At 39.6% G+C, this 23771-nt stretch overlaps 2 pseudogenes; one reads left to right on the top strand and one right to left on the bottom strand.

Annotated features, from left to right (window-relative positions):
- The first annotated feature begins 10199 nt into the window (after positions 1-10199).
- On the top strand, positions 10200-10980 carry LOC106982919 (olfactory receptor-like protein OLF4; annotated as a pseudogene).
- Positions 10981-14966: 3986 nt separating this feature from the next.
- On the bottom strand, positions 14967-22082 carry LOC128314930 (olfactory receptor-like protein OLF4; annotated as a pseudogene).
- Positions 22083-23771: the final 1689 nt, after the last annotated feature.

Raw genomic sequence — 23771 nt, 5'->3', positions numbered from 1 at the left:
TCCCCAGGAGTTTTATGGCTTCAGGTATTATGTTCAAGTCTTTAATCCACTTTGAGTTATTTTTGCCTGTGGTGTAAGACAGTGGTCCAGTTTTATTCTTTTGCATGTGGCTCTCCAGTTTACCCAACACCATTTGCTGAAGAGACTGTTCTTACCTTACAGTATATGTTTGCCTCCTTTGTCATAAACTAATTAACCATATATACAGTGGATTTGTTCCTGGGCTGTCGATTCTGTTGCATTGATCTGTGTGTTTTTTATGCCAATAACATGCCGTGTTGGTTACCATAGCTTTGTAACATAGTTTGATGCCTCCAGCTTTTCTCTTCTTTCTCAAGATTGCTTGGCTATTCGGTTCTTTTGTGGTTCCAGACATATCGTAGAAGTGCTTGTTCTATTTCTATTAAAAAAAAAGTGCCATTGGAATTTTGACAGGGAGTGCTCTGAATCCACTGATTGCTTTGGGTATATGGACTTTTCAACAGTATTCACTCTTCCAGTCAATGAGCATGGCCTATTTTTTCATTTGTTTGTGACTTCTTCATTTCTTCCAGCAATTGTCTTATAGTTTTCAGTATACAAGTGTTTCACTGCCTTGATTAACCTTGTTCTCAGGTATTTTATTCTTGTTTATGCAGTTGTAAATGAGATAGTTTTCTTCATTTTTCTTTCTGATAGTTTGTGATTAGTGTGCAGAAATGCAGCCAATTTTTGTATATTGACTTTATAGCCTGCTGAATTCATTTTTCAGTTATAAGGGATTTTTTTCTTTTAAATAATCCATTGACATACATGGCACACAATAAGCTAAACATATTTAAAATGCCACATAGTCGGTTACGCAACTGACTCTTGATTTCGGCTTGCATCACGATCTCACAGTTGTGGGGTCAAGCCCCACACTGAGCTCTACACTAACAGCATGGAACATGCTTGGGATCCTCTCCATTTCTCTCTCTCTACCCTTCCCCTGCTCTTGCACTCAATAAATAAATAAATAAATAAATAAATTTTAAAAAAATAGTAAAATGCAAAATATTCTGAATTAAAGGAATCATACAAAAACCGAGTTCATACTGCCTAAATCCATTTAAACGTAATTCAAGAAAGTGCACAAAAGCTTTAAAGCTTTGTTACATCATCGTAAACATTGTGATCCACCCGAAACCTCGGTTTCCTTAGTTCTGATGGTGATGTGGGTTAATACGTCTAATTTAGGCAGATGTGTTTAGGAATAAGTACAGTGTTTGGAAATACTGGGTGAGTCCAAGAAGTCTTTCATAAGTAGGGAGTGTATGTACATGCACATATCTACACATTTGTATATCATTTCATACAAATACGCTCTTATCGATGTATGTATGACACAGACACAAGAATCCCATCTTTGATGTTGAAAGGATATTTGGAGAGGATAGAAATCAAACCAATGAATGTTTGAATTAATATGGAGTTCTAAAAGTGTAGGAATTTAGACTCAAATACTTAAAGTATAATGGGTGAACTTAATTTTCGTAATAAATGACGTTTTTGCTCTTCTTTTCAATGTTTATTTATTTACTTTGAGACACAGAGAGAGGGAGAGAAAGAGAAGGTGGATGGGGAATGGGGAGAGAGAGAGGGAGAGAGAATCCCAAGCAGGCTTCACACTGTCAGACCAGAGCCCGATGTGGGGCTGATCCCACAACCATGAGATCATGATATTAGCCAAAATCAAGAACCAGTTGCTTAACCGACTGAGGTATTGAAGCACCCCAGATTACTTTTTTCTATATCAATGCATAAAGGCCTCAAAACCAGAACTTATGTTTAAATCTAAAGTCACAGAGTGCCTGGTTGGCTCAGTTGGTACAGCATGCAAATTTTGGGGGGGAAAGATATTATTTTTAAGTAATCTCTGCACCCAACATTGGGCTTAAGCCCACAAACCTAAGATCAAGATTCCCACCCTCCATGGACCTAGCCAACCAAGAGCTGCATGCATGTGACCCTTGATCTCAGGGTCATGAGTTCAATCCCTATGTTAGGCGTATTTATATAAAATAGATAGATAGATAGATAGATAGATAGATAGATAGATAATAGATAGATAGATAGATAGATAGATAGATAGATAGATAGAGTCACATTTATATTTTATCAATGGGGAGTTCACTTTTTCCATTCCTTTTAAGAAATGGAGCAGAAGCTCCAAAATGACTTTATTTTTTTCTTCCAGTTGAGGTTGGATTTCAACACGGACTGCCCTTACCAAGAGAAGAGAAATGAATTAACTGAGAGACTAAAATGTCTTTTCCTGCAAAACCATTTTATTGGATGAATTTCTATATTACATTGCTATTTCTGATTAACAGATTACCACACTAGAAGCTCAAAAGAAACACATTTATGCTATTACTATTTAGAGGTCAGAAGCCTGAAGTAAGTCTCCATAGGCTATCAAGATGTCTGCAGGGCCTGGTTCTTTCACGGATGTTCCAGGAGAGACCGTCTTCTTTCCTATTGTGGTTTCTAGGGACAACAAGCATTCTTTGGCTCATTGCCCTTTCTGCATCTTGAAAGCCAGCAATGCGGTGTCCTCACATCTCTCTCTGATCCAACTACTCTGCCTTCCTCTCCTACATTTGGAGGGGCATGGTGATTACATTAGTGCCACCTGCACAATCTTGGCCAACCTTAGTTTAAGGTCAGCTCATTACCAGCCTTGTTCCACTTGCTACTTTAATCTCCCCCCCTTACTATAAAAATAAACACATTGAAAGTTTCTATGGTTTAGAATGTGGACGACATCAGAAGGCTCTTATTCTGCCTACTGGAAAGACCTTTACCAACAGTATTTTATTTCATGTCACTCAAAGGCCCTTATGTAAAAGAAACAAACACAGAATTATCACAGCCCCTAGAATGACTGGATACGCTTGGCATTCCAAAATTTACGCAAACACAATTTATTTTGTGAAGAAGACCTACGACCACCTGTACCTTGCTCTATCCCAGGACCACAACCTTGCTACTCAAAGAGTGGTCCACGGACCAGGACCTACAGTATCAACATCATTCAGGGGCTCGTTAGACACACCAAACTCCTGGCCCACCAGCACCTGCAATGTCATAATTTGCATTTAAACTAGAATCCTAGGTGATTCGTATGCATCTTGAAGTTGGAGAAATGCTGGGCTAGAGTAGGTTTTCTCACATTTTCAACTTGGCCTTTGAGGCAAGATGATTATTTGTGTTGGGAGCTGTCCTGCTCACCACAGGTGTTTAGCAGCATCCCTCAGACATTGTCAAATACCCCCAGGGGGAAAGACTCATCTCTGGGAGGGTACCACGGGCCCAGAGTTCAAAAACTGGGAACATCTTGACAGGATCCAATGAACACCCATCCATTTCCGCAATGATAACTTTGAGAAGATCACTAACTTCTTCAAGCCCCATTTCTCCATGGGGAACGGAGCTCACACTGGTACTTTCTTACAGAATATACTTTTATAAAAATCAGGCTATTCCTAGAGCTGCTGAACTCAGGTTATAGTGCATAAAAAGATGTAAATATATCTCTGACAATTAACAAACATTTTATAATGGCATTTTATTTTATTTTATTTAACATTTATTTATTTTTGAGACAGAGAGAGACAAAGCACGAAGTGGGGAGGGTCAGAGAGAAGGAGACACAGAATCTGAAACAGGCTCCAGGCTCCGAGCTGTCAGCACAGAGCCTGATGTGGGGCTCGAACTCACGGACTGGGAGATCATGACCTGAGCCAAAGTCGGCCGCTTAACCGACTGAACCACCCAGGCACCCCTATAATGGCATTTTAAGTAATGCCTCTAAACTTGTGATGTAAATATGAAATCCCTAATTGTTTTGGCAAAACTATCATGAAGCCCACGAGTGTAGTGCCCCACGTTTTATCTCAAAGGAGCAAACCTCACATCTTTGTTGAAAAAGAGAAAAGTTACTTTCGAAAGATATTAGGGGCTATGTCTTTAACCCAAGTCAATGCTTTGAAGAGTCCAAGGGACCTAGTCAAAACTGATTTCTCAGTCTTAAACAGGAGAAAACATTCATTCAGGATTGGGATAACGTGCTGGGAGTTTAGATCTCTGAAAGACAGAAGAAGTAATAGAAAAAGAGTAAGAAAAACGGACTTCAGCTGCCTTATCACCTGGTCTCCTAGCAACAGAAATTCAACAGGGAAAATTTCCTTTCTGTCCACCCTGGTGTCCCGTAGGGCAATCACGTGCCTAAAGGTGGGAGAGACAAGAGGGAAATGTGCCTAATGAGCAGAATTAAGAGGCTGCAAATACCTCCTCTGTTCCAGCCCCACAGTGTGTACAACCTCGGGCTGGACAAGACATGGTCGTTTCTTTTGCAGTCCTAAGTCTGGATGGGACACTGAAGTTTCACCCATCCCTGCTGTTGCATCTGGGGACAGATCTTCATCCTCCACCATCTACCAATGAGATGGGTATTTTGATTTGCATGTAGAGACCTTCCTCCCAGAGACCCCATCTAGATGAGTTTTACATCGCAGTAAGTACTACCGGAGAAGGTCAAGAGAATGAAAGTCAAGAACATTTACCTGAGGTCACCTGAGAGCCAATCTAGCCTAGCCAGAGCTGAGAGTTTGCTGTAGTTGTTTGCTGGCTTGATTAGTAAGTTGATTGATTGACTGATTGATTAATGTATTTATGATTCTCTAAATAGAAGTAAATATTGAAGTCAGAAATGCAAGGTTCAACGTTAACAACTAAGTGATAATAATGGAAACTAGTTTAGAGGGGGAATGGGAAGCACAAAAGTAGAACCTGAGACCGAGGATCTTTGCAATTAACCAGAGTAGAAAAGTCTAGTACTGGCTGTTGAGGGATGTACATTGAAGTGAGGACATGTATTTTCATTTTTAAGATGGGACATATTACACTACAATTCCATACTGATGAGAAAAACCCGGATGAAGGAATGCTTGCAAGTGCATCCTTGCAAGAGCAGTACTTGAAACATACATTTCACAGCATCTTCTCTCCTTGAGTATTCAAATGAAATTTTTTAGGGGCACCCGGCTGAATCAGCCAGTTGAGGGTCCGAATCTTGATTTCAGCTCAATTCATATCAGGGGTCATGAGATTGAGCCCGACTTTGGGCTCTGCTCTGACAGCACAGGGCCTGCTGCGGATTCTCTCATTCTCTCTCTGCCCCTCTCCCACTCATGCTCTCTCTGTGTCAAAAATAAATAAATAAACATTAAAAAAATAAAAATTTTAAGTGTACTATGTGAAACGGGGTATGCTAATGAGCTCCCTTCACAATCAGCTCACAACCTGTGAGTCTGAATGTATTCTGGGTTAGCTAGCCACCCACTTTCTCTATTGAAAGTTGTCTGTGTTTGCATAGTGGGGTTGGAATGGTTTTATCTCTGTTTTTTTTACTCCTTTTTTTTCAGAAAAAGAATTGGCACTTATTTCATGAAATACTTGCCATTTTGTTTATTTTTTAATGCATGTATAGATGTATTTGTGCAGAATGTATGAGAGTGTGTAAATTTTGTGTGGTAGTCTATGACGTAGTCATACTCCCTCCACAGCTTTTTCTATTTTTATTTATTTATATTTTCCTGAAAGAATTGATCTGAAAGAATTGATCTGTCACCTTAATATTCTTCCCTCGTGAAGACCCTACTGTCCACAAAATTAAATTCAATGTCCTTCTGCTACTTAGTGCTCATAAATCACCCCTTCTACATATTTCCAACTAATTTTCACTTCTCTGTATTCCTCATTTGTTCCTTTTGGCCTTTTATTATTGGATCTATTTCTACAATCAGAATTCCAACACTTGTAAGGCATTCTTTTTTATGTTTCACTAAGAATCACCTTTATCTTTGGGGTGCCTGGGGGGCTCAGTCGGTTAAGCTTCCAACTTCGGCTCAGGTTATGATCTCACTGTTTGTGAGTTCGAGCCCCATGTTGGGCTCTGTGCTGATGGCTCAGAGCCTGGAGCCTGCTTCAGATTGTGTGTCTCCTTTCCTCTCTGCCCATCCCTGGCTTGTGCTCTGTCTCTCTGTCTCTCAAAAATAAATAAATACATGTTAAAAAAAAATAAAAAAAAATAAAAAAGAATCAACCGTTATCTTCCATGAGCATAGCTGGTCCATCTATCTTTATGTGACGTGAAATTAAAAACTTAGATATCACTTTCTCTCCACATGAAAAGACTTCTTTTATTCCTGAATCCCTAGCAATCTAAATTAGATTTGGACCCACGAAACTATCATTAAATTATTATTCTTTTAAATCTTTTTATTCAGAAGTTGCTTTGGTTCTTCCTTCAATTTTGTTTCATGCGGTGGTTTTTGATCCACTCTGCCTAACCCAAGTGCATTTTCGCTGTTTCTCTTTCTTAAAAGTCTTCATTGCTTTTAAAATTTTTCTGTTACACACACATACATATTCACACACTTTCAATTCAAATGTATAGAAAGACAGCAATGCATATTGGAAGCACTCTTTATGTTCTGACACCATCGTTCTTTCTAGCTTTTCTCTGCCCGTCCTGCTAACTCAGTCGTACCTTACCTATGTCCCTCTAGTCAAGTAGTATAATGTTGATCCATTAGTTCTTTTTCTTTTAAAGATTTTATTTTTAAGCAATATCTACAACCAATATGGGGCTTGAACTCACAACTTCAAGATCAAGAGTCTCACTCTCTACCTACTGAGCCAGCCAGGCACCCCTGATTTATTATTTCAAGGCCGGCATGACTCATCATGGTGTGGCTGTGCCATTTACACCTTTCATAGTCTTTCATATTTTTCTCATTAAATTACTATTATATCAATGCTTCAAAATATTTTTAAATACTTAATACTATGTTTCTCACCCAAAAGTGATTTTGTCCCCCAGAGGATATTGAGCAATGTTCAAAGACATTTTTGGCTGTCACACTGGAGAGGGGTGCGTGGAGGCCAGGGATGTTCTAACCCTACAATATATAGGACACACCCCACAGGGAAGGATCTGGCTGGGAATGTCCATACAGTAGAGACTGAGAAATCCTGAGTTAAAAAATATCTGTATTTTTGTTTAAACATTTTTTTTTCAAAAATCTCTACACCCAACATGGGACTTGAACTTCAAACCCCAAGCTCAAGAGTTGTGTGCTCTACCAACTGAGCCAGCTGTGTGCCCCAAGAGGATCTGTATTTTTAATATTTGTAATTGTCTTCACAGCCTCCAAAGATGTTATAACGCTTCACAATTATGACAGCAAAATTAGAAAGTGCCCCTTTGTTAATTGGTTAAAATTTCCGACCCCACTCAGTGTGACAGCCCTTTGAGTGATTTCTCAGGGAAATGGGTGTGAAAGAGATTTCTTGTTGATTTTTTAAACTATTAGTGAGCTCCAGTAAAGATTCATATATTTGATCACTATGTTCATTTGTCTGTCATTATTATATGTCCACATATTATATGCCTATTTATCTATAATTATCAGCATTTCAAATACCTGTTGTAAATCACACTTCTCTATTGATTTTTAGTTAGGTATTTTGGGCCATAAAATAGTTTTAAATTTTATTCATTGAAATGTATTTATCTTCTTGTTTCTGAGTTTGTTTTTTTTTTTTTTTTGCCTTAATTATGATGGTTTGTCCACCTGTAGATTTTTTTTACATGTAGTTTCCTAGATGTGCATCTAAAATGCAGTGGTTACTCTTACACTGAGGGTTTACTCTTTTGGATTTTTTTGTGAGATGTGTGAAATAAGGAAGCACCACACTTCCTTCCATGTAGAAAGCCATTTGTGCCAGCTTTCACTCAACAATCTGGTCTTTTAACCACATTTAAATTCAGCTTTGTCACGTTAAAAGTGCATATATAATAAGACCTAATTCCTGATTCATTCAACCAATACGAAAAGTGCATCTGCTAGTACCAGAAATTTCTCAGAACTTTATATGTTATGCTCTTTTATTTCCAGGTCTTGGGGAATTTTATGATTCATCTGGGTTGATTTTGTTGACTTACTGGTCCTGTAGATCATGTTTCAGTTAGTTCTCAAAACTCCATTGAATTTTGTTTAATACAGTTGTACTGAAACCGCTCTCTTTAACCTGGTTTTATTCCCTCTATCACTCTTTGTATTTCATAATGTCTCATGTTCTTGACCTCGTTTCCATGTAAGTGCATATACATCCACATACTTTTGTAAAGAAGAAGATGAAGAGAAGTTCCTGCTCCTTTGGTAATCACATCACGATGACAGACAGGAGTGCAACGCAATAAATGTGAGTGAGAAATAATGTCCTTGGATAAGTCACATGCAGATTATTCAGAGTAAGAGAAGAGATTGTCATGGGGTGTGTAGGATTTTATAGAGTCTGGGGATGTCTTTGCATGTTGGACAATGAACAAAACCATCCCTAGTTGTGGTCATCAGACTTGTGAAGAAAGTGATTAAACCCAAAGTGTAAGAATAACAAATACACGAAAAAAGATGTCACATAAGAAAAATGCTAATCAGGCTTGCCTCATCCTCTATTGGGCCATATAAAAACTGATCAGTCAAATGAAGATAGAATAGACACAGGAAAATCAAGTCTTCTTCTCTCTGCTCTCTGGGCATAAAAATGCCCAAACTGTGAGAAGTGTTCTATTCTCTTGTGATGTTCAATATGTAAGATGTTTCACACCATAAAGATAGCATTACTTCTGTCCTTTGGACAAACTTATTTTTGTCCTTTCATCATTTTTGCTGGAGACAAATGGGATACGACCAGGATTGGGTGCCACCAGCATCATTTTCTCTCTCTGTCTACTCATCGCACATAATTTTTTATGTTTCATTACATACAGGTCAGAAAGTGACCATTCCAAAATGGAGCCCTGGGATTATTTGTCCTTGGGAAGCTATGAATAGGACTTTCGGGGTATGATTTCTACCTTCTGTCTGGGAAAGGTATTGTGATGTGTTTGCATTCATATCCTAAACAGTGTGTTGAGGCAGGCAGGGGAACATGAGAAGGACAGAGAAGTAACACACACCAGGAGGATATGATGCATTGTGTTGCGTGTATGTGAAAGTGTGTGTGTGTGTGTGTGTGTGTGCAGTGAAAGCAGGTCTCCAAGCAGGGGTACATGGGCTCCTCTATTCCAAGGTGACCCTATAATACACAGACCAGACTCAATCAATAGATGATACTGAGAAGAGATGTTCCACGGACAGGACACTATAGTAACCAGATGAATCAAGTGCAAGAGGTACATAGTATGGACGAGGAGCTCCCTGTGTCTTGAACTTAGGCAGCTGTGAGGCAACACGGTTCTACAAAATTCACAGCCATTGCCTTTAATCCTTAACACACTGGCTTCCTTCTGAGCCTTGATTTTCTGGGGGGAAAAAAAGCACTTCCTCAAGGCCTTTGCCTTAGCCAACGCTCTGGCAGTTTCCAGGCAGTTTTCTCTAGTCTTTCAGGTTTCTGTTCAAATGTCACCTTCTTAGCCAACCTTGACTAAACACCCAACATCACACCTCAACCACTCTCTTCCTGTACCTGCTTCATTTTCCTCATGACCTCTATTTCCATCCCAAGATTATTTAATTTTTATGTATGCATATATCCTATGCACATCACTGAATAGTAGGTAATTTTTCTGTTCAGCACCCTCTACTTTATGACTTGGAAATGCTGAAAACATGATTGATGCTCTATATACTCCTCAAATGCATTAAATAATTTCTTATTAAAAATGTACAAGGGCGCCTGGGTGGCTCAGTCAGTTAGGCCTCTGACTCTTGATCTCGGCTCAGATCATGAGCTCGCGGTTTGTGGGTTGGGGCCTCATGTCTGGCTCTGCGCTGACAGCGTGGAGGCTGCTTGGAGTTCCGTCTCTCCTTCTCTCTGCCCCTTCTTGACATGTGCACATTGTCTCTCTCTCTTAAAAATAAATAAATAAACTGAAAAAAAAAAACTTAAATGTACAAAATTTAGCCTATTGGAAAACATCTGACGTTGGGATGAAAATTCCTAGTAAGAGAGGAAATAGGGATCCCCTCAAAGGACTCAGATCCATTCACAAAATATCGAAATTACTTTCTTGACTGGGGAATATAAATTGTAGCATTTGAACCATGTGAGCCAAGCGATTTATGTGAAAATTAGTCATGTTATTTTCCCCTTTGCTCCACCACATGGACCCAGGAAATGATACAGGAATTTCACAATTTCTTCTTATGGGATTTTCAGAAGAACCAGAACTGCAGCCCCTCATATTTGGGCTTTTCCTCTCCATGTACCTGATCACTGTGTTTGGCAACCTGCTCATCATCCTGGCCGTCAGCTCTGACTCCCACCTCCACACCCCCATGTACTTCTTCCTGGCCAACCTGTCCTTTGTAGACATCTGCTTCACCTCCACCACTGTCCCGAAGATGCTCTGGAACATCCAGACCCAGAGCAAAGTCATAACCTATGCAGGCTGCATCACACAGATATACTTTTTCATAACCTTTGTGGGGATGGATGACTTTCTCCTGAGTGTGATGGCCTATGACAGGTTTGTGGCCTATGACAGGTTATTGAGAAAGGGACACCTTTCTCAATAACATGGTGTTGTATTTTGGAGCTATGTTGCTGGCTGGTGGTCCCTTCATTGGAATACTTTACTCTTACTCTAAAATAGTTTCCTCCATCTGTGGAATCTCATCAGCTCAAGGCAAATACAAAGCATTTTCCACCTATGTGTCTCACCTCTCGGTTGTCTCCTTATTTTATTGTACAAGCCTAGGAGTGTACCTCAGCTCTGCTGTCACCCAGAGCTCCCACTCAAGTGCAATATCCTCAGTGATGTATGTGGCGGTCACACCCATGCTGAACCCCTTCATCTACAGCTTGAGGAACAGAGACATAAAGGAGGCTCTGATGAGATTCTCTGGGATGGTAGCTACAAAAGGGACAATTGTCCTGGGCTGAAGAAGTTCCCATGATTGCAGGGCCCAGAGTCTGAGCCAAAGGTTGAGATTGTTTCATCAGATTGTGGAGGTGAATGATGCCTCTTCTATTTTTTCCTGGAATTTCTATTTTTTTATTTCACCCTCTCTGCACAATTTATTTAACTCACTTTATTAAGCTTTCTGATATCTCTTACATCCAAGAGATTTTCCCATTGTCATTTTCTTCCTCTCCCAAGGTTATTCCTTACTTTGGATTAAAATATTTGGAAATTCTTACATATTTTTCAAAGGACAACATGGATATATTAAGAATAATTTCTTCTCATGTGAAATGTATCATAGGGAGTATTTTTTCTTTTGTTTGACCAAAAACAACAACAACAATAACAACAAGAAAACAACCACTCATGACTTATATTAGTCCTATGGAAAGTCTAGTCTTGGCTACCACAGCTATTGATATAAGTTTAAAACAGAGAAAGATCTGAGACCACCAGACTTCACTCTTGTGAACATCATTCTTTTCTATATCACTACATTGACTGCTCTTCCTGATAAGGTAGACTTTTATGTACTGGTTGTTATCACTGATCATGGGGTGTTTTTCCTACACATTAGGTACCTGCTCTGTCACACAGCTTGTGTCCATCATGCTTACCATAGTCACTGGCAAAAAAAAAATGATAATAAAATGCATGTCTCCAAGTGGAATCTACAAAGAAAGAGAAACATGGAAAAAATAGATTGATATAATATGGCCTTTTAAGTCAAACTTGACTTTAAGTATGATGGCACAAAATATTAAGTCATGCATTTATCACTATGCAAAACATTTCCTTCTCAGGCACTTTATCTGCTCATTGAATTATGGAATATCAGGGTATTCGTTAAGATGGAAGGCTGGTGGCATGTTTTGGGTTTTATTAAATTACTTTCTGGTTTCTGAAAATGTCCAGTGCTACTTATAAATGTGAGCCCTTCCATTTCTCTAAATGAAATATCTCCCACTATTCAAAATTTTGCCAAAACCACTGAGGAGGCAGCAAATGAATAATATCCGTATTGTCTGTTTTACATCTTCCTCCTTCTTAATCACTGGGTGACTCCCCAGCAAGTGTGGATTCCTGTCCAGGTATGTGAATTGGAGTCACAAGCTTTGTGCAAACATACATGACCTTCCAAAATTTCCGTGTTACCTGAAAGGGGCTCAGTGGAGTCATTTTTTAATACATTTGTCTGAAATAAACTTGAAGAATAGAGTAATCCTGATGCTTCAATTATGCTACCTACAAACTCCTAGAATAAAAAGAATCAGATTATGACAGATGGCCTCATTTCTGCCCAATTTGATTATTATATCAGTTAGCTATTGCTGTGTCCAAAGCATCCTCAAATAAAATAGCTTACTACATATATTTATTATTGAATGGGATTGTAGGGTAGGAAGTTGTTCGGATCTCTGCTGGGCTCCTCATAAGTCCATAGTCAGGTGTGAATCTCTACATTGTGTTTCGAAGGCTCGTCCATGAGGTGTGTGCTTCTAGTGTCCTTCTGTCTTGAACTGACTTATGTCAGTTTACTCCTTTTCTATATGTGGGCTAATCTTCTAGTCTACAAAACGTGAGTTTATTGAATGTGATTTGTCTTAATTTAGTTCCACTATTTTAATATTTACATGTGAACCTTTGCTTTTTCACAGCTGGTAGAGAGATCTCCCACCCCATTAGGTGTGACTCAGCTCACTGTGCTCCAGATCTGACCCTGAGTCATGCACCATTAGAATTTTTAATTTCTAATTAACTTATTGGAGCGTTATTACATGCGACAAACTGCACATATTTAAAGTATACAACTTTAAATTGAAAGAGTCATTGAAAAATCATGGGTACATACTGCATGATTCCATTTATCTAGAACTCAAGAAGGCTCACAGTAAGTTTTAACTGCTTTGTTATGCAATTTTTAGGCTATGATCCCTCTACCCATTGCTTTCTTCTGAAGGCAATGTGGAAGATAAACATAACTTCAAGAGATGTGGTGAGGAAAGATGACGTGTAGAAATACTATTCAGTCCAAAGACTGTTCAAGAATAAGTGTTGTGTATGCAAATGTACATGCAAATGTATGTGTATTTATGTATATTTTTCTTTTTTAAAATCTGAACTTTATTGTCAAATTGTTTTCCATACAACACCCAGTGCTCATCCCAACAGGTGCCCTCCTCAATGCCCATCACCCACTTTCCCCTCCCTCCCACCCCCCATCAACCCTCAGTTTATTCTCAGTTTTTAAGAGTCTCTTATGGTTTGCCTCCCTCCATCTCTAACTTGTATATTTTTTTTTCAAACAAATTCACTCACATACATAGATGTACATGCATGAAATTCATGACCCTTATTGTAACACATTATAACTTACATGTTGTGTTGAAAGAAAGCTTGAGAGAAACTTGAGGGTAAAGAAAGGAAGAGAATGAAGGTTTGCCTTAACTTGGAATTCTAGGAATGTAGAAAATTAGACAAAAAAATTAGAGTAGAACAGGTGGCCTTATTTTTAACAATGAATCATGTTTCTTATCTTAATGCCCAGAGGTCTCAGAAACAGTATCATATTTGCATTTATGCAAGGAGAAATCCTGTGTACCAGCTCGTAAGGCTGAGTGTCTCCAAACTGACTTTAGGTTTTGTTTCTTCTACTCATGTAGGGTTTCAACACAAAATACCCTTACTCAAGGAAGCTACGTAAATGAGTTGAGAGTCTTGGGTTCTATTTCTTCAAAGAAAATTTTATTGGATGAATGTCTTTGTCATTTCCAACTGCTGCTTTATACAATTATCACATTAAAAGTTTAAAAGAAACAAATTTCCACTCTTTCAGGTCTGGAAGTCAATGCCAAAAATGAGTCTCATTGGGCTAAAATCAAGATGTCTTTGCAGGGCACAAGAGAGCTTGAATTCCTGCTCAGTTATGTGATTCTGGGACACCATATTTTTTCCACACAAATGCAAATCCTTCCAACCTCTACTGATAACTGAAAAGGAATCACTTTTTAATAATTATCCAAAATAAACTTGAATAACAGAATGATCATGAATGTTGCTGCATAGTAAACCATCCTGAAAGCAAACGGCTTGGTAGAATGTCTTTAGAATTCAGTGGAATTGTATGGTGCTGAGTTGTTCTAATCTCTGTTGATCTCCTCAAGGGTCTTGAGTCAGCTGTGTGTCAGCTGGGGAGGCTCTGCTGATCTTTCCAGGGCATTCTAATATAATTGGGGATAGGCTAGCTATCTGTGGCTGATCCAGGATGGCCTTGACTTGGACACCTGGGCTGTGCTCCATATGTCCCCACTTCCTCTGCAGGCCATCTCACTGTATTCACTTTGCAGAGCCATAGTTCCAAGAGAGGGAAGCAGAAATACACAAGGCCTTTAAGTTTCGCTGTCACTTCTATCATATTATGCTGGCTGCAGTAAATGAAAAATCCTAATCCATCCAGAATCAAAGGCGGAAGAATAATCTCCACCTCCTGATGTAAGGTACTGTGCACATTGCCAAAGATATGGCTACCGAGAAAGACCGGCACTTGGGGCCATCTCTGCAAACATTCTACCATGGCTGTTAATTTCAATTCAGTAGGTTTCATTTCCACTTCCACCTTCAGCAGTGCAATGATCTGACAAGAGAGTGAGAATTAATTAGGTGTCTAATGATCAGTTATGGAAGTTCTACTCCAGATGGTCAAGCTTTCCTCCAAATGTAAGTTTCCTCCTCACCACTTGCCTATAGATCAACATTCTTAGTAAAAGAAAAGGACAAAGAAACCAAGGTTTTCTTTCCAGTTGGCTCAGAGAGACTGGGGACCCTGTATCGAACTTGTTGATTAATGAAGTTAGCAACTATTGCATCACTGATGCTATTTTCATGGCATCCTTCTGTAGATACTGTTTTTCTATTGATTGACCTTCCCATTGACATACTCATAAAGGTTTTCATCCTGGTACTGTTTGTTTGTTTGTTTGTTTGTTTGTTTATTGGGAGGGTTCCATTGGGAGGAGGTTACATTGGAAATGCAAACAAAAGACAGAGACATTGGAACATATTTTCTTCATTTATCCAGCTCTATTGAAATTTCATTGACAAATAAAATTATGGAAGTTTAAGCACACAACTTGGTGATTTCATATATTTATATGCTGTGAAATAATCATCACAATAGGTTAGTGAATACATCCATCACTTCACATAGTTACCATTTCTTTTTGTTGGAACAACATTTACTATGTACTTTGTCAGCAACATTCAAATATACAACACAATATAGTTAAGTATAATGACCACGTCGTACATTAAGTTCCCAGAACTTATTCATCTTATAACAGACAGTTTTTAGGTTTCCACTAGTACCTTCTCATTTCCCCAAACCCTAGCCACTGGCAAACATCAACCTACTCTCTGTTTCTATGGTTCAGATTTTTATATCTCACATATAAATGAGATCATAAAGTATTTGTCTTTGTCTGATTCTTTTACTTAGCATAATGACCCCAGGGTCCATCCATCTTTGGGCAAAGGAAAGCATGTCTTCCTTTTAAATTGGTGAATTCCACTGTATAGATGTCATCATTATTAATTCATCTGTCAATGGATGCTGGGCTGTTTCCATGTCTTGGCTATTGTGAATCATGCTGCAGTGGATGTGAGAGTACAGATATCTGAGATGCTGACAAATATGTGGGAATTAAACCATGCATCGTGAATGACTGATGTGTGAAAGAAAAAAAATCAAAAAGCAAATTTAAAATCTTAAATCAAATGAAAATGTTAACATAGCATATCACAACTTAAGGGATGTTACAAAAGCAGTTCTCAGAGGGAAGTTTATAGTAATAAGTGCCTACGTTAAGAAAAAAACGACCTTGAGAAAATAACCTAACTTTATCTTTGAAAGACCCAGGAAAAGAAGCACCAACTAAGTCCAAAGCAGCAGAGGAAAAGAAATAACAGATATCAGAGCAGACATAGATGATATATAGACCAGAAAACCAGCAGAAAAGATTAATAAAATGAGGAGCCAATTTTTTGAAAAGCTAGGCAAAATTGACAAGCCTTTAGTTTGACCAAAAAGGGGGGGGGGGCAGGGAGAAGACCCAAATAAATAAAATCAATAGCAAATGGTGATGCTTTACAACCAAAACCACAGAAATAGAAAGAATCATGGGAGACCACTATGAACTATCTCACAGCAACAAATTGGGCAACCTACAAGAAATAGATAAATCCCTAGAAATGTACAATGTAACAACAGAATCAGGAATAAATAGTAAATGTGAAGAGACCAATAATAAGTAGGGATATTAAATTGGTAATCAAAAATCTTCCAGCAAAAAAAAATCCTAGAATCAGAGAGCGTCACAGGTGAGTTCTACTAATCATATAAAGAAGAATTAATGATAAGTCTTCTCAAACTCTTCCAGAAACTTAGAGAGGAAGACACATTTTCAAATTCATTTCCCAAGGCTGGCATTACCCTATACCAAAGGTAGAAAGGTCAGTACAAAAAAAGAAAAATATAGACCAGTATCCCTGCTGAACACACACACAAAATTTTTCAAAAATATCAGGAAACTGAATCAAACAACACATTAAAGGAATTACACACCATGATCAAGTGGGATTTATCCCTGGCATACGAGGATGGTTCAGCACAAGCAAATCAATAAAGGTGATATGCCGCATTGATAGAATGAAATATTACGATCATATCATCTCAATACATGCAAAAAGCTTTTGACAAAATACAACATCCTTTCACGATTAAAAAAAAATCTGCAACAAACTGGGTATAGGGGGAACATACCTCAACATGAAAGAAAAAGGCTGTATATGACAAACCCACAATAACACTGTACTCAATCATGGAAAGGTTAGAAAACTTCTCTTCCGAGATCATCAGCAACACAACGGTGTCCACCTAGCTAAAGCATTCAGGCAAGATAAAAAAAAAATGCATCCTGATGTTTTCCTTAGAAAAGTGTCTATTCATGTCTTCTGCTCATTTCTTCATTGGATTCTAAATCGGAAAGAAAGAAGTAAAATTCTCTTGATTTATAGATGATATGAACTGAATATAGAAAACCCTTTAGATTCAACCCTTAAGAACACACTCACCATGATGAGCACCAAGTAACATGTAGAATTGTTGAATCACTATGTTGTACTGAACTACATTGTTCTGTGTGTTGATTTTCTGCCCTGCACCAATACAACTTTATTGAATTGAAAATTACACATGTGGTACACCTTTTGCAGACATGGCCCCAAATACCACTTATCCCTGTATCCATGTACTTTGCAATGTGACTGGGAAGCTCCTCCCATTTCTCCACCTTTGAATCTGGGTTAAATTTAGTATTTTATTTGCCTTGGCTAATACTATCTGGTAAAAATGACAACGTGCCTCAAGGGTCTTTGGCGTGTTTCTGCTGCTCTCTTGGAACCCTGCTTCTGCCATTGAAACAAGTCCAAGCAAGCCTACTGTAGGAGGAGAAATCATGTGGAGCAGAGCCCAGTTGCTCTAAAGATGGTCAACCTAGCCTAGCCTATCTAGGAACCAGCAAGTTCCCAGATGTGAGAATGCATCCAGGATTAACAGAGCACTTCCAGCAGACCCACAGCTGACCACAACCTCATGAGGAGACCAACAGAGAGGGGAAGACTTCCCAAACATAGATTCCCATGTGATCATTGGAGATAGAATGTGTTATGCTAACCGAAATGAGTCGATCAGAGAGAGAGAAATATCATATGAGTTCACTGATATGTGGAATGTAACAATCCAAATAGATGAACATATGGGGAGAGAAAAGAGTGGGAAAAAAGCCACAAGATGCTTTTAATGATAGAGAAGAAAGTGTAGGTTGATGGAGGGAGGTAGGTGGGTGATGGGCTAGATGGGTGATGGGCACTAAGGAGTACACTTGTTGTGATGAGCACTGGGTGTTGTGTGTAAGTGATGAATCACTAAATTCTTCTTCTAAAACCAATAGCACACTACATATTAACTAATTAAAATATAAATTTTTAAGAATTTAGAAAGCATTATCTTAAATCATTTACCTTTGGCAAGGCTTGTTACGCACCAATAGCTTACTGATACAATAACCAATATGAAAAAATCTGAGACAGTTAAGAATAATCTACTGCTTTTTATTTTTGGCATTTGTTCTGATATTTGAAGACGGCATTATAATGACCTGGTTATTCACATTTATTTCAGATCAATGTACTAAAAAGTGACTACCATTCAGGTTTTCTTCTAGGTAACTGGTAGAGATTGGAAAGACCTATATGTTTTTTGTGTGGATAATTTGTGGGACTCTTGGTCACAAGACTCCATACCCAGAGCATTACTGGGCAGGAATTCAAGCTCCTGCCCACGTCATCCTCTGATTATGAGGATTGAAGAGAGTTTAGAGCATAAAAAAGGTAAAGAAATTAATCCCAGAGAGAATACACATATGGTTCACTCACTCACACTATAATTTTTATGACAGCATTTTTAAAGATGAGATATTAAGTTTAGGACAATGGAGGAAACAATACTTGTAGGCAACACTGGAAATTTTCAAGTAGAAACAACAAAATCATCCAATTAAATAATATAAAATCTGCCACTAAATTCTTCACTCCAATTAATAAAACCCTTTAAACATGGACACCAAATATCTCACACCTCAATAAGTAGATATACATCATCAAAAACATATTTTCTGCAATAAAATACAGTGTGATTGAAAATTTTATGTCATCATTTTTTCAGGTCTTCTTGGATACTAACCCCATATTAGTCACTTGGTTTATGCAAATTTGTCTTTCTGTACTTTACACTTGGAGCAGAGCATGTTTTTCATAAGGAATTTTTGCCTTACTATTCTGTGCCAGGGATACTGTGGATGCTGAGCTGATAAGAGAGAGAACAGGATCCTAATGAGGATCCTAAAACCCCATGACTAACTACAAAACAAACTAATGTGTTAAAGTCTACATTATCAGGAAAAGCATTCAAGGTAGTCATGTAGAAAGGAATGGGCAGTCACAGAATTTCCTTTACAGTAAAATTATATAAATGGCCTCAGTTGCCAAATATAGTTTATTCCATAAAACTGGTACAGTTCATCACTATGTGAGGCAAACAGGAATCTCCAAACTGTTTCTGATTCAAGGTTGGACTAAATTTGGAAAGTAAGAAAACAAAAAAAAGGAGAAACTGTTGGGTACCAGAAGGAGCATAAAGTTACACAAAGGGACTTATTTAAATTTAATAAAGCAGTCGAACTTTGGAAAAATTGAAATTCCAGGATATGAATAGAGAGATTAAGTTCTTCCATGATCCGATTAAAGGATCGCAATCTCTGGCTGTTAAGCTTTGAGCCAGCAATCACAGGTACTTCTGGGAAAATGGCCCTTTTATGGCTTCCCTCTGAAAAATACATTTAGAGCCTCCTTTCTGTCTCTGTTCCTCAGGCTGTAGATGAAGGGGTTCAGCATGGGCGTGACCACTGTGTACATCACTTAGGATATTGCACTTGAGTGGGAGCTCTGGGTAGCAGCAGAGCTGAGGTACACTCCCAGGCCCATACGATAAAATAAGGAGACAACCAAGAGGTGAGATGTACAGGTGGAAAATGCCTTATACTTGCCCAGAGCTGATGAGATCCCACGTATGGAGGAAACCATCTTAGAATAAGAGTACAGGACCCCAGCCAGGGGAGCACCACCCAACAGCACAGCTGCAAGATATATCACCGTGTCATTAAGAAAGGTGTCAGAGCAGGCAAGTTGGATCATCTGATTGAGCTCACCGAAAAAGCGGGGGATTTGCATGCCTGTCCAGAAGGACAGCTGCAACACCATTAAGGTTTGTATCAAGGAATGCAGGATGTTCGTGATCCAGGACACCAGAACCAGCAGTCCACAGAGCCAGGGGTTCATGGTGACTGGGTAGTGTAGCGGGTGACAGATGACCACAAAGCTGTCATAAGTCATCAGTCAGGAGAAAGTTGTCTAAACCTACAAAGAGTATGAAAAAGTACATCTGCATGACACAGCTTTCATAAGTTATGACTTTTACGACTTTTCTGTGTTTGTACATTCCCATCTGGGGGACCGTGGTGAAGGCGACATAGATGTTTAGGAAGGACAGGTGGGCGAGGAAGAAGTACGTGGGCGTGTGGAGGAGGGAGTCAGACTTTACAGCCAGGATTATGAGCAGATTCCCAAGTATGGTGACCAGGTACATGGACAGGAACAGCCCGAAGAGGAAGGGTTGCAATTCTGGTTCCTCCAAAAGATCCCAGAAAAGAAATTTTGAGCTTCGTGTATCATTGCCTAGTTCCATGTAGTCGATGTGACTATCCAAATAAGAGGAAAAAAGCATGACACGATCATGCATTGCTAATCTGGCAGATACATCATTGTTTATATTTTGCAGTCAGGAAATTAATTTTTACATTTGTAAATGGAACACGTTAAAAACACTAAAATCTAGGAATAGAAGGAAACTATCTCAACATAAAGCCCTGTATGAAAACCCCACAGCAAACACGTGCTCAAGGGTGATACAGTGAGCATTTTCCCATATGATCAGAAGCAAGGAAAGGATGCCCGCTTTCACAACTTCTACTCAACACTGGAAGTTCTAGCCAGAGCAATTAAAGAAAGAAAAGGAAAGAAAAGGTATCCAAAATGGTTAGAAAGAAATAAAGTTATGCGTGTAGATGATGTGATCTTGTATGTAGAAAATCCTGAAGATAACACCAAAAAACTAGTACCTCCAATAAATTAATTCAGCCAAGAAACTGGGTACACAGCCAACCCTCAAAAAATCAATTGCATATTTACATACAAAGAAGGAATGATCTGAAAAGGAAATAAAACAATTCCCTTTATGTGACACCCCAAAGAAGAAGACTATCGCCTCACACCAGTCAGAATGGCTAGTATAACGAGACAAGACACAAATGTTGGTGAGGATGTGGAGAAGAGGGAACACTCATCCACGTTGGTGGGAATGCTAACTGGTGTGGCCACTGTGGAAAACAGTATGAAGGCTCCTCAAAGCAATTACATGATCAGGTAATTCTGTTACTGGATATTTACCCAAAGACAACAAAAACACTAATTCGAAAATATATACGCACCCCATGTTTATTACACCATTGTTTACAGTAGCCACTCTTTGGAAGCGTCCAGTGACAGATGAATGTGTAAAGTAGATTGGCAAATATATTTATATATTTATATACAAAAAATTGAATATTACTCATCCGTAAAAAGGAATGAGACTTTGCCATTTGCAACAACATGGATGGAGAGTATAGGGTGCTATACTGAGTGAAATAACGTAGCAGGATTCTCGCACAGAGAGTCGTGACTCTGAGGCTTTTCTTTCCAGGAGGCAACTGGATTCCGGCCGGCACTGCTCAATTGGGTTTGTACCCAAAGAACTGAGCCCCCAACGTCCCGTGGCATAGTTTTTTTTTAATATATTTTTATTTCTTTGTCTTCTGTATATGGTAACATACAAAAACATGTAGTCTGATCAAGTAGTCTCAGTTCACAAGGTCATGAGGGATATTGTCACATAGGCACATGGCCAGGCTATCTTGTTTTTTTCCTTTTCTCTCTTTTTCTTCTCTCCTTAGGGAGGGGACCCTACCACATCCCCCTCTTTGATGCTCAGACCTCCCCCCTATTTTGGGACAAAGAGCATCATCTTGGTTTAGAGGTTAATATTTTTATAACAGTATTACATGAGTGGCCGTCCTTTCTAAATCATGGCCTCAATGAGACTGGAGGCAGACCGTACAACCAGGGGAGCTAAGCATCCAGGGATAAGCATCGTACAACCAGGGGTAAGATTAAGCATTCTCCCAAAATTAGGAGGATAATTCCCATGAGGGTTTTGAATACACTGAGAGTTGAAAAACATCCTCCAAATAACTCCCCGGGGTCCCAACTTTTCCGGGGTCTGGACAGGGACATTAGCAACGTTTTAATCTGATCTGTGATCTCCTCTATGACTTTTCCCTCATCTATCTGTAGGCAGCAGTTGCTAAGGTTAAATCTTCCACAAGCATCTCTCTCAGAAGCAAGCAGGTAATCTAAGGCCATGTGATTTTGATAAGGGCATTGTGCATTTTAGTTTGTTGCTTAGCTAGCAAGTTAAGAGCTTTGGCAGATTCATTGGTTATAACTTTGATAACTGCTTGTAGTCTGATTATGTGGTTTAGCATGTAAATGGGAGCACGGTGGCCCCAGGACCCGTCCTCTGTCCAGGTGGCAGGGCCATCATATTGGATTTATGCTCGGGGGGCCATTCCTCATCTTTTTAGTTGCCAATTTGTAAGGCACACCGCTTACTTTGAGTGTCCCTGTCCCCATACACTTGAACTCCCAAATGTTTCCTTCTGGCAAGTGGGAGCAGGAAGAAAGATGGACGAAGAGTTCCCAGCGTGTATGACCCTGACCAGACTGAGGGAAGTACTATATAGGCTGTCCTTCCACATATCCAGGCTAGTCCGCCTGGGACCCGCCATTTGACGGCTATGTTGACCTTGTCCCAGGCCTCTTGGAGATGAGAGAAGTTAGACAAGGGGTGGGGATCTGGCTCAAGGTGATCTGGGGTCCCCCACCATTGGGTTTTCCGGGCAGTTGAGTTATAAACTCTTTGCTTACGCATGTTAAGTTTTTAACAGAGACAAAAATGAACTTTTTCCCCAACAGGCAAGAAAGTTTTTCCCAATAATTGAGCTTCTGAGAAGCCAAACCCTGGTAGTAGGACTGGGGTATTTTGTTTTACTATAAGGTTTGTGGGGATCTAATTTTCTAGTCTCTCATGGCCATTGTTCCCCCGTGTTGGTACCAACGAAGTATCCGATCCACAAAGGGAGGGTGAGTGTTCACAGAAACCTCTCACCACATTTCCAGCTGGCCGGGGTGGCCTCGGCCAATCCTATGGCAAAGAGTAGAGCAAGAATCATGATAATAGTGAGAAACGAGCCATGACAGTGCATCACAGCAAGAAAACATACAGAAAATAACGACAGTCTTTTGTTTCTCCAGACTGCCGATTCCTCAAGCTTCTGCCGTGTGTAGATCAGTCAGCTTCTGGAGTGACTAAAGCAGGGCTGCAGTCTTCTGGAGACTCCGGAGTCCAGAATCTTCTGTATGGTCAGTTTGCACAGCGTTGATGGGTCACGAATGCACTCCCAGTTTTGAGATGCCGGCTTCACTCTGCTGTAGTGAATCCAGGGACCCACGTTGGCCACCTTTACTGCGGTAGGGGTGGACAAAATGACAGTGAACGGGCCCCTCCTGAGGGGTTTTAGCGGTTGAACATTTCACTCCTTTATCCATATTGCCTCTCCTGGTTTAAAGGGATGAACGTCTGTGGTCAGATTCAGATAATCGCTCCCTGACCCAGGGGTGTAAGGTGGTAAGGGTAGAGCCAAGGGCTCGCATCTGTTGTCTCAGGGCTAGTTGGTCTATCTCATTTAGATCCCTCCCCCTATGCCCTTGATAATGGGGGAGAGGCGCCCATAAAGGATTTCATGAGGGGAGAGCCCCATCCGCTTCTTCAGCCTCCCACCTGCATCTGCCGTCTGCCTCCCTGAAGGTCCCTTCTCTCTCCCTGCCTAATGTTAACCCTTTCCCTATTTATTTCTCCGCTGGAACAGGGCCTGGAACCACTGTTAGGGAACAGGGACAACGACTGTTCTGGCTTCTTCAGGCTGATAAGGGACGGTGT

Source organism: Acinonyx jubatus, chromosome A2, assembly GCF_027475565.1.
Source record: "Acinonyx jubatus isolate Ajub_Pintada_27869175 chromosome A2, VMU_Ajub_asm_v1.0, whole genome shotgun sequence".
Classification (NCBI taxonomy): Eukaryota; Metazoa; Chordata; class Mammalia; order Carnivora; family Felidae; genus Acinonyx; species Acinonyx jubatus.
The sequence above is the reverse complement of the archived record's forward strand: the minus strand, read 5'-3'. Positions and strand labels throughout refer to the sequence as shown.